Source organism: Ostrea edulis, chromosome 1 (genome assembly GCF_947568905.1).
Source record: "Ostrea edulis chromosome 1, xbOstEdul1.1, whole genome shotgun sequence".
NCBI classification, from domain to species: domain Eukaryota; kingdom Metazoa; phylum Mollusca; class Bivalvia; order Ostreida; family Ostreidae; genus Ostrea; species Ostrea edulis.
This window is the reverse complement of record NC_079164.1, coordinates 76,595,601-76,605,614: the sequence shown is the minus strand read 5'-3', so window position 1 is coordinate 76,605,614 and position 10,014 is coordinate 76,595,601.

Below are 10,014 nucleotides of genomic sequence, written 5' to 3'. Positions count from 1 at the left end.
GAAGGGGGGGGGGTATAAATATCATACGCAGAACAAGCTCTTGGGTATCGAATCAGTTGAGGGACATAAACACCATATGCAGGTGATAATGGAGCATTGCTACATAAATATGGGAATCATCCTGTTTGTCTTAAGTTGAGTTGTTAGTTTGCCGTTATCATCTATGTTCCTTCGATAATCTAGTCGAAATGTACATATGTATATCTATTCTTCATGTAAACGGCATATGAAAGGTGAAGATAACGAACAGTAATCAATCTCACAACTCCCATAAGCAATACATAACAGATAGTTGGGCAAACACGGATCCCTGGACACATAAGAGGTGGGATCAGGTGCCTAAGAGGAGCAAGCATCCCCCGTCGATCGGTCACACACGCCGTGAGCCCTATATCCTGATCAGGCAAACGGAGTCACCCGCAGTCAAAACCTGCGTGCCAAGAACGACCCAACAATTAGCATGAAACACGACAGATAGCATTCGACCTAACGACAGGCTCCACCGACGAACCAGACCGCTACAACGACCATAAAATCCGCGAAATGTCAACTTCAATCGAGACCGCAGAAAGCCCTGTTTGTCAGTAGCCTGTCCCGACCTAAAAGCCGATCACACGCAGAACAAGCTCTTGCGCATTGAATCAGTTGAGAGATATAAAACCATATGCAGGTGATAATGGAATATTGCTACATAAATATGGCAAGTTGACGATGGAAAAGCTGAAATCATCCCGTTTGTCATATAGTTGAGCTGTTAATTTGCCGCCAACGTCTACTTTCAATAAAATATCTAAGTATGACTGTTAGTCCCCGAGGGTTTCTACAGCCCAGTAGCCAAGTACCTCGTTACTAGCTTGAAAATACGGATGTATATTTAATTGCCGTGATCATTTCAAAATTAAGGATTATCTCCCTCACGCATAGCTCTTATCCTTAGGCGAATTTGACTCCACTTTTTATGGCACACTGTTTTTCCCTATACTAGCTCTAAAACTTCATTGTTATTTCGGATTTCAAACATTTCGGTTGAGCATCACTGAAGAGACATTATTTGTCGAAATGCGCATCTGGTGCATCAAAATTGGTACCAGATAAGTTTTACATGAAGCAGAAGTGGACAACTCTGTGGTGTCTTTTATTTCGAGCTCACTGGGATATATCGAATCGACACATGATTAATTGATGTTTTCCGCCACACTCAACAATTTTTCAGTTATATGGTGGCGCCCAGTTTTTATTGGTGGAAGAGAGAACCCAGATACAATGTACCTGGGAAGAGACCACCGACCTTCAGAAAGTAAACTTGGAAACTTTCTCACTTACCGGCGCGAGTGGGATTCGAACCCGAGCCGACAGAGGTGAGAGGCAGTGTAATTTTGAGCTCGAGGCCCCATGAATCGACATATGAATGAAAGTTATAATTGTTAATAGACAAAACGTCGTCGATATATCCAAATGTCGAATTGAAGGTCACAGCAAAATACTACCTACTCCCACGTAGAAGTTTCTGAATAAATGCTGTTTCATATGAACACAGAAACAGGCCAGCCAACAAAACAGCAGAATCCGCGCCCATGGGGACTCCAACAATATATCAATTCCTGTCAATTTTCTGTTAAAGCAAACAAGTAGAACTATCCTCGTTGTGATCGATGACAATAATCATTCATTCTGCGTTACTCGACAGAAGCAAATTTGCGACACAAAAAAAAAAAAAAAAAAAAAAAAAGAGCAAGAATTTTTGTGCCTGTCCCAGAACATCTTTGGGAAAGAGTTTGTTGTTGGTGAAATTCTGAAGAATCGGTATTACAGTACATGTAATTCATTGATTTTACATATCATATGACTAATCATGGCAATGTTGCTCTAAAGAAAAATATTAAACTGATATTGGAAAGTCGTGTAAAACTAACCTAATGAGAAATAACCCTAACGGGTAAACTATCTATATCATATATCTATATTTTGAGGCAGCCATTATGGACTCTAAAAACAACCAGACTCGAATGCAGTTGTAGTTACTCCAATTTGAAAGTCCCTTTTCGCAATCTAATGACCCTCAAGATCTTTTACAAACTCAACCCCCAACCCCAATGAAACATTTTATTGGGGAAAAAACATTGTCTACTCTGCCTATTCCAGCAGTAGCACCTTACAATATTGATCGATCGTTGGTTGTCTTATCTGAAGATAAACGCTGCAATAATCCATTGGAACTGTACACCGGACTCGCTCAGAGTAGAATGCAAATCATATACTACGAATAATGACAATCCTTCAATATTAAGAAACCAAAGGAAACCACGAACAGCGCGTTTCATAGTTATTGAAACAAACAATTGGTAGAAAGTGAATAAGAAGGTGTTGCACGTCTCATGTTAATTTCCCTAAAGATGTTGCATGAAAGATCGATGAAATTAAGTTATTCAAATATATGATAAAACCAATTGGAACGATGTCTTGATTCAAATATTTTAAAAAATAAGTTTAAAAGACGTGTATTGACAAAAATATTTGGAGTTTTTAAGTCAAGAACTAAGCGATTTCTATGATTTTTTTAGTGTTAAAATGGAGGGGTATCCCCCAATATCAGAAAAAAACTGCCTTCGTGAAACAAAATAAATTTAGCAGGAACATTTTTGAAATTTACAAAAAACTGCCCTTGTGAAACACAATTTCAAAACGACAGCTTTTTAGAAGAAAAGCCGAAGAGCATGTTCCTGCTAAATGGCAAATATGAATGAAGGCCAGTTCTACGTCACGAGTGCTGGCATGGAGCTCCGATTAGGGAAAATTCCCGCTTCGGTGCAACACCCTCTTTTAGAAAGTAAAAAAAATAAACCTGATTGGTATTCTTGTTTATTAGAGTAATTTTAGTTGTGAATGATTTTCGGTGGGGATCTAGATGATAATAGGTCCTTAGAACCCCTTGCTTGTCGTAAGAGGCAACTAAATGAGGCTCCCCTTCGGATGAGACCGAGGCACCGTGTCACTATAAAGACCTACCTCTACCTCATGAAATTTACAATTTTGATAGAAGTCGTCCTGAACTATATCACTATGCATTTAGTTTTTCTTACACATGTGGGTTGTAAATAATAAATTTTTTGAAAATTGGTAAATTTTTGCCCCCCTCCCCTCCCCCCAAGGAATCCAGAAATTTACAATTTAAGCCCCCATGTCTCAATGATGTTTCATACAAAATTTGAAAAACATTGGAATGGTGATTATCATGAGGTTAAAAATGTTCAATTGTCACATACCTGATATCAAAACCCCTAACCCTGGGACCATCAAATATACAATTTTGGTAAAGGACTACCTGCTCTTTCTAGCTATCCAATTAGTTTCAATAGCTCTAAAAAGATGGTATTTAAGTGTTTTACACATAAACGCTATGTACCAAGTTTAGACCCGCCCTGAGGTCAGAACCTTTACCCCGGGGATCATGAAATTTAAAATTTTGGTAGAGGTCTACCTGCTCTACATCACTATACATTTAGTTTTTCTTACACATATGCGGTTGTAGAGAAGATCTTTTAAAATTGAACAATTTTTGCCCCGATCCTCAGGCCCCAGGGATCCTGAAATTTACAATTTATGTCCCCCTTGTTTCAATGATGTTTTATACCAAACTTTGAAAGAATGGTTGTTATCGAGAAGAAGTTAACAAATGTTCAATTGTTGACGGACGACGACGACGGACGCAGACCAATTGCAATAGGTTATGTGAGTGACTCAGGTGACCTAAAACTAGGTTCGACCTCCAGTATTCCTGGATCAGCAGATGATTTGTACCGTGAAACTACAATTACAAATTTTATAGGATTTAGTGATGATTTCGTTTAGTACGGTGTTATTAAGGACAGTAAAATAATCAGCGGGTACATTGTAAGCATACATGTACAGTATGTAAGGAGTTCTGTCTGAGAAAATGCGAACAATTCAACACCGCGCCGGGCAAAATCAAATACATATGTATTGAACATTAACATTAATATATTCTTGGATGAAATTGGACATAAATTTATTTCATCTAGATCCACTTTCACCGCGCTAACTAAGTACTGTTGAATTATACCCCCTATTGGGAATCGCCTCTGCGTTAATGTGAAAAAGCAGTCAGATGCAAAGTTCCCCATTGTACAAATTGAAATGAAAAAGTCCGGGAGTAAGCCGTGTATGAAGGAATATGGATTTGTAAATTGTGCGTTATCTTCTCGTTGATCATGATTATCGATGCGTTATGTTTTCCACGGTAGACCAGTAAAAAGGATGTATGCAATTTAAATCAATCTATTCCCAGATGTGCAGATGAAGGGCTTACATGCATGAAAACTGCTGCAAACCTCTTTGGTTATTACTTTCAGCTGACGTACATGTACACACACACATTTATCTATCAATCTATGACTAGCGTCATGAGAAAAGGACCCTTAACTTGAAATGTCAAAATCGCGGCGACGTAAACCAGGAAGTAATTTTATCATCTGCATTTGGTCAACATCCTTTTTTTGCATAGAGTATCAACATGAAATACTACTGGGTGTATATGCCTAAGAAGAAAGTTTAATGGATTTTATGATGAAAATGGTAGTTTTATATGTACAAACATTCATTCAAAACAGCTGTTTGTGTTTCCAATACTGAAATGATCTCGTATATTATGCACTAGTGCAATCAGATACTATGTGTAGCATGAAAGGTGAAGATTACGAACAGTGATCAATCTCATAACTCCTATAAGCAATACAAAATAGAGAGTTGGGCGAACACAGAACCCTGGACACGCCAGAGGTGGGATCAGGTGCCTAGGAGGAATAAACATCCCCTGTCGACCGGTTACACCCGCGGTGACCCCCCCCCCCCTCTCTTTCTCTCTATATATAATCAAATCTAAATTCTCCCTGAATCTGTTTAAATTAACTACATTGTACATAAAGTATATTTATCGTTTAGTTGACATACAATTTCAAATAATCAATTCCTATGTCAATGTAATTTACATGTAGAGTTATTTATTTACACCTATTTCAGTATGATTGCGGTCACATCAACGCGATCTTTTTCATACAACTTTGCAACACGGCTGACGGTATATGATGATCGAGATGGTCCTTCTGATGATACCGCAAAAACTGAGGTCATGTGTCATAGCAGATGTGGCACAATCTAATTTACCAATGCGACCTGTTATTGGGTAAAATGCTGTCTGACATGTTTCATACCAATTGGGGTTGTTCTTTACAGATTACTGTTTACCTGATCGAGATATAATGCTCACGGCGGTGTGACCGTTCAATCGTGGATGCTACTCCTCCTAAGCATCTGATCGCATCTCTGGTACATCCAGGGGTCCGTGTTTGCCTTACTTTTAATTTTGTATTCCTTATGAAAAGGTGAAGAGAACGAACAGTGATCAATCTCATACCATCTATAAGGAATACAAAATTCAGGATAGGGTAAATACGAACCCCTGTACGTACCAGAGGTGAAATGCGACTTCAGATGAGACTGTTGAACCCCCTGTAATATCAACTTTACAAGTCCGGGGGGAGGTGGTCGTTAGAGGTGGAGGTTTCCTCCTCGCAGGTGGTGACACTCTCCAGTACCATAATGATTAATGGCGAAGTAGGGATATCCTCAAGGGATTGGTCACTGATTCTCAGGGTCCAGACCTTTACATTAATCCCATGGGGATCCGGGTTAGAATACGTCCTCAGTACCCTTTGCTTGTCGTAAGAGGCGACTAAATGGAACGGTCCTTCGGATGAGACCGCAAAAACCGAGGTCACGTGTCACAGCAGGTGTGGCACGATAAAGATCCCTCCCTGCTCAAAGGCCATAAGCGCCGAGCATGGGCCTAAAATTTGCAGCCCTTCACCGGCAGTGGTGACGTCTCCATATGAGTGAAATATTCTCAATCATGATCGGACACGCAGGAGGGTTGGGGTGTCAGGTAACGTCCGCATCATTTCTTAGTAGGGTAAAAACTTTAACCCCAGCCCTGTCAGTCCCAGTGAAGGTGGTTAGGGGAGTAGTGTATTATTGTGACCCTAAGTATTGGCCTACTGGCTGGCAACTTGAAAGACAGCTGGTTCACATACTTTGGAACGGCGATTTGGGTCCATCCTAAGCATGAAAGGTGACGATAACGAACAGTGATGAAGTCAAAACAATGACTTCTACCACTAAGGTTGGGGGACTACGGAAGGACCCGAGGGTAGAAGCTCTGGGTTTAGATTTTCAGCTAGGTGTTATGAGATTGATCACTGTTCGATACCTTCACCTTTTCATGTTATGTTAACACTACATGTATACGAGTATTGTGGAACTGTTCTAGGGTGGGAACACCAATATTGCGAATTTCAAAACTTAGTACATTCTTTTCTGCTTTTCCTAAATATGTTTTTAATTTTTACACAGTATCTGCAAATTTAAAAAGGTCTTTCAAATGATAAAGACAACTTCTCAAATTGGAAGTGCTCCAAATGAAACATCCCCATAATGTACCACATGGTATGGAGGAGAAAGCATGAGCAGGAACATATATATTATGAACTCCGATAAGCCACATAGGAGAAGTGTTCACAAACTATTTCACACCCTCAACCCTAAGATACACTATAACTTTAAAGAAAACAATTGGATATGTCTGTCCCTACAATATGCACATCTGCAAATGGCATTGAAATGTTGTACAATATGCAACGTCTATTGGATAAGTCATATAGGAGGAGAGGCGTTCACAAGCTGATGCTATTTTAACATCCTACACCCCTTTTAGATCCACTATAACGTTTTGGAAAATAATTGGATTATCACGAGGCAGTGGTCGTTACAGATTGGTCGTATTTGTGTAATCTATACAGCCAATCACAGTTAATTATCAATGGAATTTTATTACAAGTATTTGTATCGAGAGAAAAAAATTGATACATATTTATGTAAATAGTGACGGTTCATAGGAAGCTGCACACTATTTTAGTGTATATACCTTTCCATATACTAACCTACAGTCTGAACTCAGGTTGTGCACTCTGTTAAGGATTTATCTTCATCTTTTTTATGCTTGTCACGCATGATGTACCTGTCTGGTCCATGAAATATGCTCACATGGTTTACTGGCATCGCAGTAGCATTATACGGTATTGTCACATTTGGATACTATCAAGGATTGGGCAATAAATGATAATAACAACGACTTTATTCTCATATACTGATTTACATCAGTGTAGAGATACAAGTCAGGGAGAACCCTTTATTGCATGTACATGTAATATACTTCTATAAATATTTAATAGACATAGTTGAGTTTTTAGATGCGCTGGAACCCGTTGACCGAATCCTCTATTTTCATGTTCACACATTCACTAGAGGTAATTGATCCATTGACCTCGATTATCTTTCATTAGATAAAGTTTACTAGAACTTTAGTTATATTCATCTAACTATACGTTAATGGCACGACATTTCAAACAACGAGATAAAGAAAAGAGATCCATTTCGTAAGAAACTAACTGTTCACTAACAGCTAATTTACGCAGCGATTGTGGCAAGTGGAAACCTAATGCCTTTTATTTGTCAATATATACTCATTCTCTCACTATTAAACAGCAATATCAGAAGATTGGCATGAAAGAATTTCGATAAATTTGCCAGAGAGGTAGATCCATATTCCATAATAATAGCTTTGTTTGCCTTACGTCCTTTTAAGAATTTTTCACTCCTACTGAGTAAATTACCACAAAGTTAGACCTACTGAGTAAATTACCACAAAGTTAGACCTACTGAGTAAATTACCACAAAGTTAGACCTATGATCTGAGGGTTCCTTAACGTGCTAACATCTGTGGTGAACCGAGTTATTTCAGGTGTCTTATTGCAATTGGTCAGCGTCCGTTAACAATTGAACATTTTAACTTTAGGTATGAAACATCTTCGGTACAAGGGGGACACAAATTACAGGACTCCTGCATCCCCGAGGCCTTAAAGGCGGGACAAAAACTGACAAATTTTCGAAATTCCTCTCTACAACATATTACATATAGATATGCTACTGTCAGGTCAGACGAACGTTACTCGTATAACATTAAAAAGGTTGGTGGACAAGTGAAAATAACGAATAGTGATCAATCTCATAATTCCTAAAGAATACAAATCAAACACGAACCCCCTAAATACACCAGACGTGGGATCTGGTGCCCAGGAACAGTAAGCATTCCATGTTGACCGGTCACACCCGCCGTGAGCTCTATATCTTAATCAGGTAAACGGAGTAATCCGTAGTCCAAATCAGTATGTAAAGTTGATTGATTGATTGTTTTTCACCACATTCAACGATTTTTCAGTTATATAGTGGCGCCCAGTTTTTGTTGGTGGAAGAGAAGAACCCAAATACAATCTACATGGGAAGAGACCAACGACCTTCCGAAAGTAAACTGGGAAACTTTCTCACTTACCGGCGCGAGTGGGATTCGAACCCGCGCCGGCAGAGGTGAGAGGCCGTGTGATTTTGAGCGCGATGCTCTAACCAATCGGCCACGGGGGTCCTAGTATGTAAAGAACGGTCTAATAAATGGTATGAAATATATCAAATTTAATGCATTTGCCCAGGGGTCCGTGTTTCCCTTCTCTTAATTTTGTATTCTTTCTTGGAATTAAGAGATTGGTCACTTGTTCGTTTTCTTCACCATTTCATCTTTGAAATTTACATTCAAATTGGACCGGTGGGTAATGATTAAAAAATAATAATAAACTCATCGAAACTAGGTAGAAAAATTTAATTAGCAATCCATGCTTTGAGAAAATGAAAACATTTTCCAATATAAATTAACATTCGAAAGATTTCAGGTATTTTTTGTAAATGAGTAATGAAAATATTTTCTAAAGGCTGCTTGAAAGCTAAAAGAATTTATTTTTTCATTGTCTGTGTTGTAAAGCAGGCCTATGCTTGATAATCATGTTTTTAAAAGCACAGTTTTGAAATCGGATAATGTCATTCTTACATTGCATGCCACACCAAGTCAACACTATCGATCCTTTTGATAATACATGTATCTATTTTTAAATATAAGTGTGGATAATACAGCATCTATGAACATTTTTCAAGAATGAAAGACAAATTTGGAAGGAATATAGCGAAAGCAATTAATCTAATAAATTCCACAAAGAATACAACAAGAAAAGAAAAGAGCAGAGCAAACACGTGCCCCTGGAGACACAAACCAGAGGTGGGATCAGTTGTCTATGATGATTAAGTATCCCCTGAAATTGGTTGATTGATGTTTTACGCCGTTTTCGCAATATTTCAGCCATTTTACAGCGGTTAACTAATTGAATTATGTTTGGTTGTGAGTGTTTGAGTTTCCCTGATGGCCCCCAGTGAGCATACTCTTTCGAACATCAGGGAAACGATCTTTAGCGTGCCAAGGGAGTAGTGATCCTTACACGGGACAGCCTTTAACGTCCTATCCGACGGACATAAAAATTTAAAATATATAAACAGGTTTAAAAACAATTCGTGTATATAAACAGTTGTGTTATAAAAGTTTTCAAATTGTTCTGTAAAAGTCGCATTCTTGTAAATATTGTATAATGTAATGATTGTCGATATTTGTAAAAAGTTCATTCATTGATTGCACACTATTAAACAGTCTATTTCGTATGGGCGTAAAATCACTACATTCTAAAAGAATGTGATGTATAGTTAATGGACAGTCACAAGAGATGCATTCAGGCTGAGGTTCTTTGTTAAATAGATAAGAATGGGTCAATTTTGAATGTCTGATGCGTATTCTTGAAATAATCTCTTCGTCTTGGCGTTTCATTACGATGTTACACGGTTTGTTTACTTTTTTTTTAATAGAATAAAGTTTACCTGTGTTACAGAAATCCCAATAGATTTGCCAAAGAGAATTTACATATAGTTTTATGAAATATTTAAAATCAGTGTATGGAATTTTGAAGTGTACAATAGCACCTTCAAGTGACCTTTGGCCGCTCTGTCCGCTTT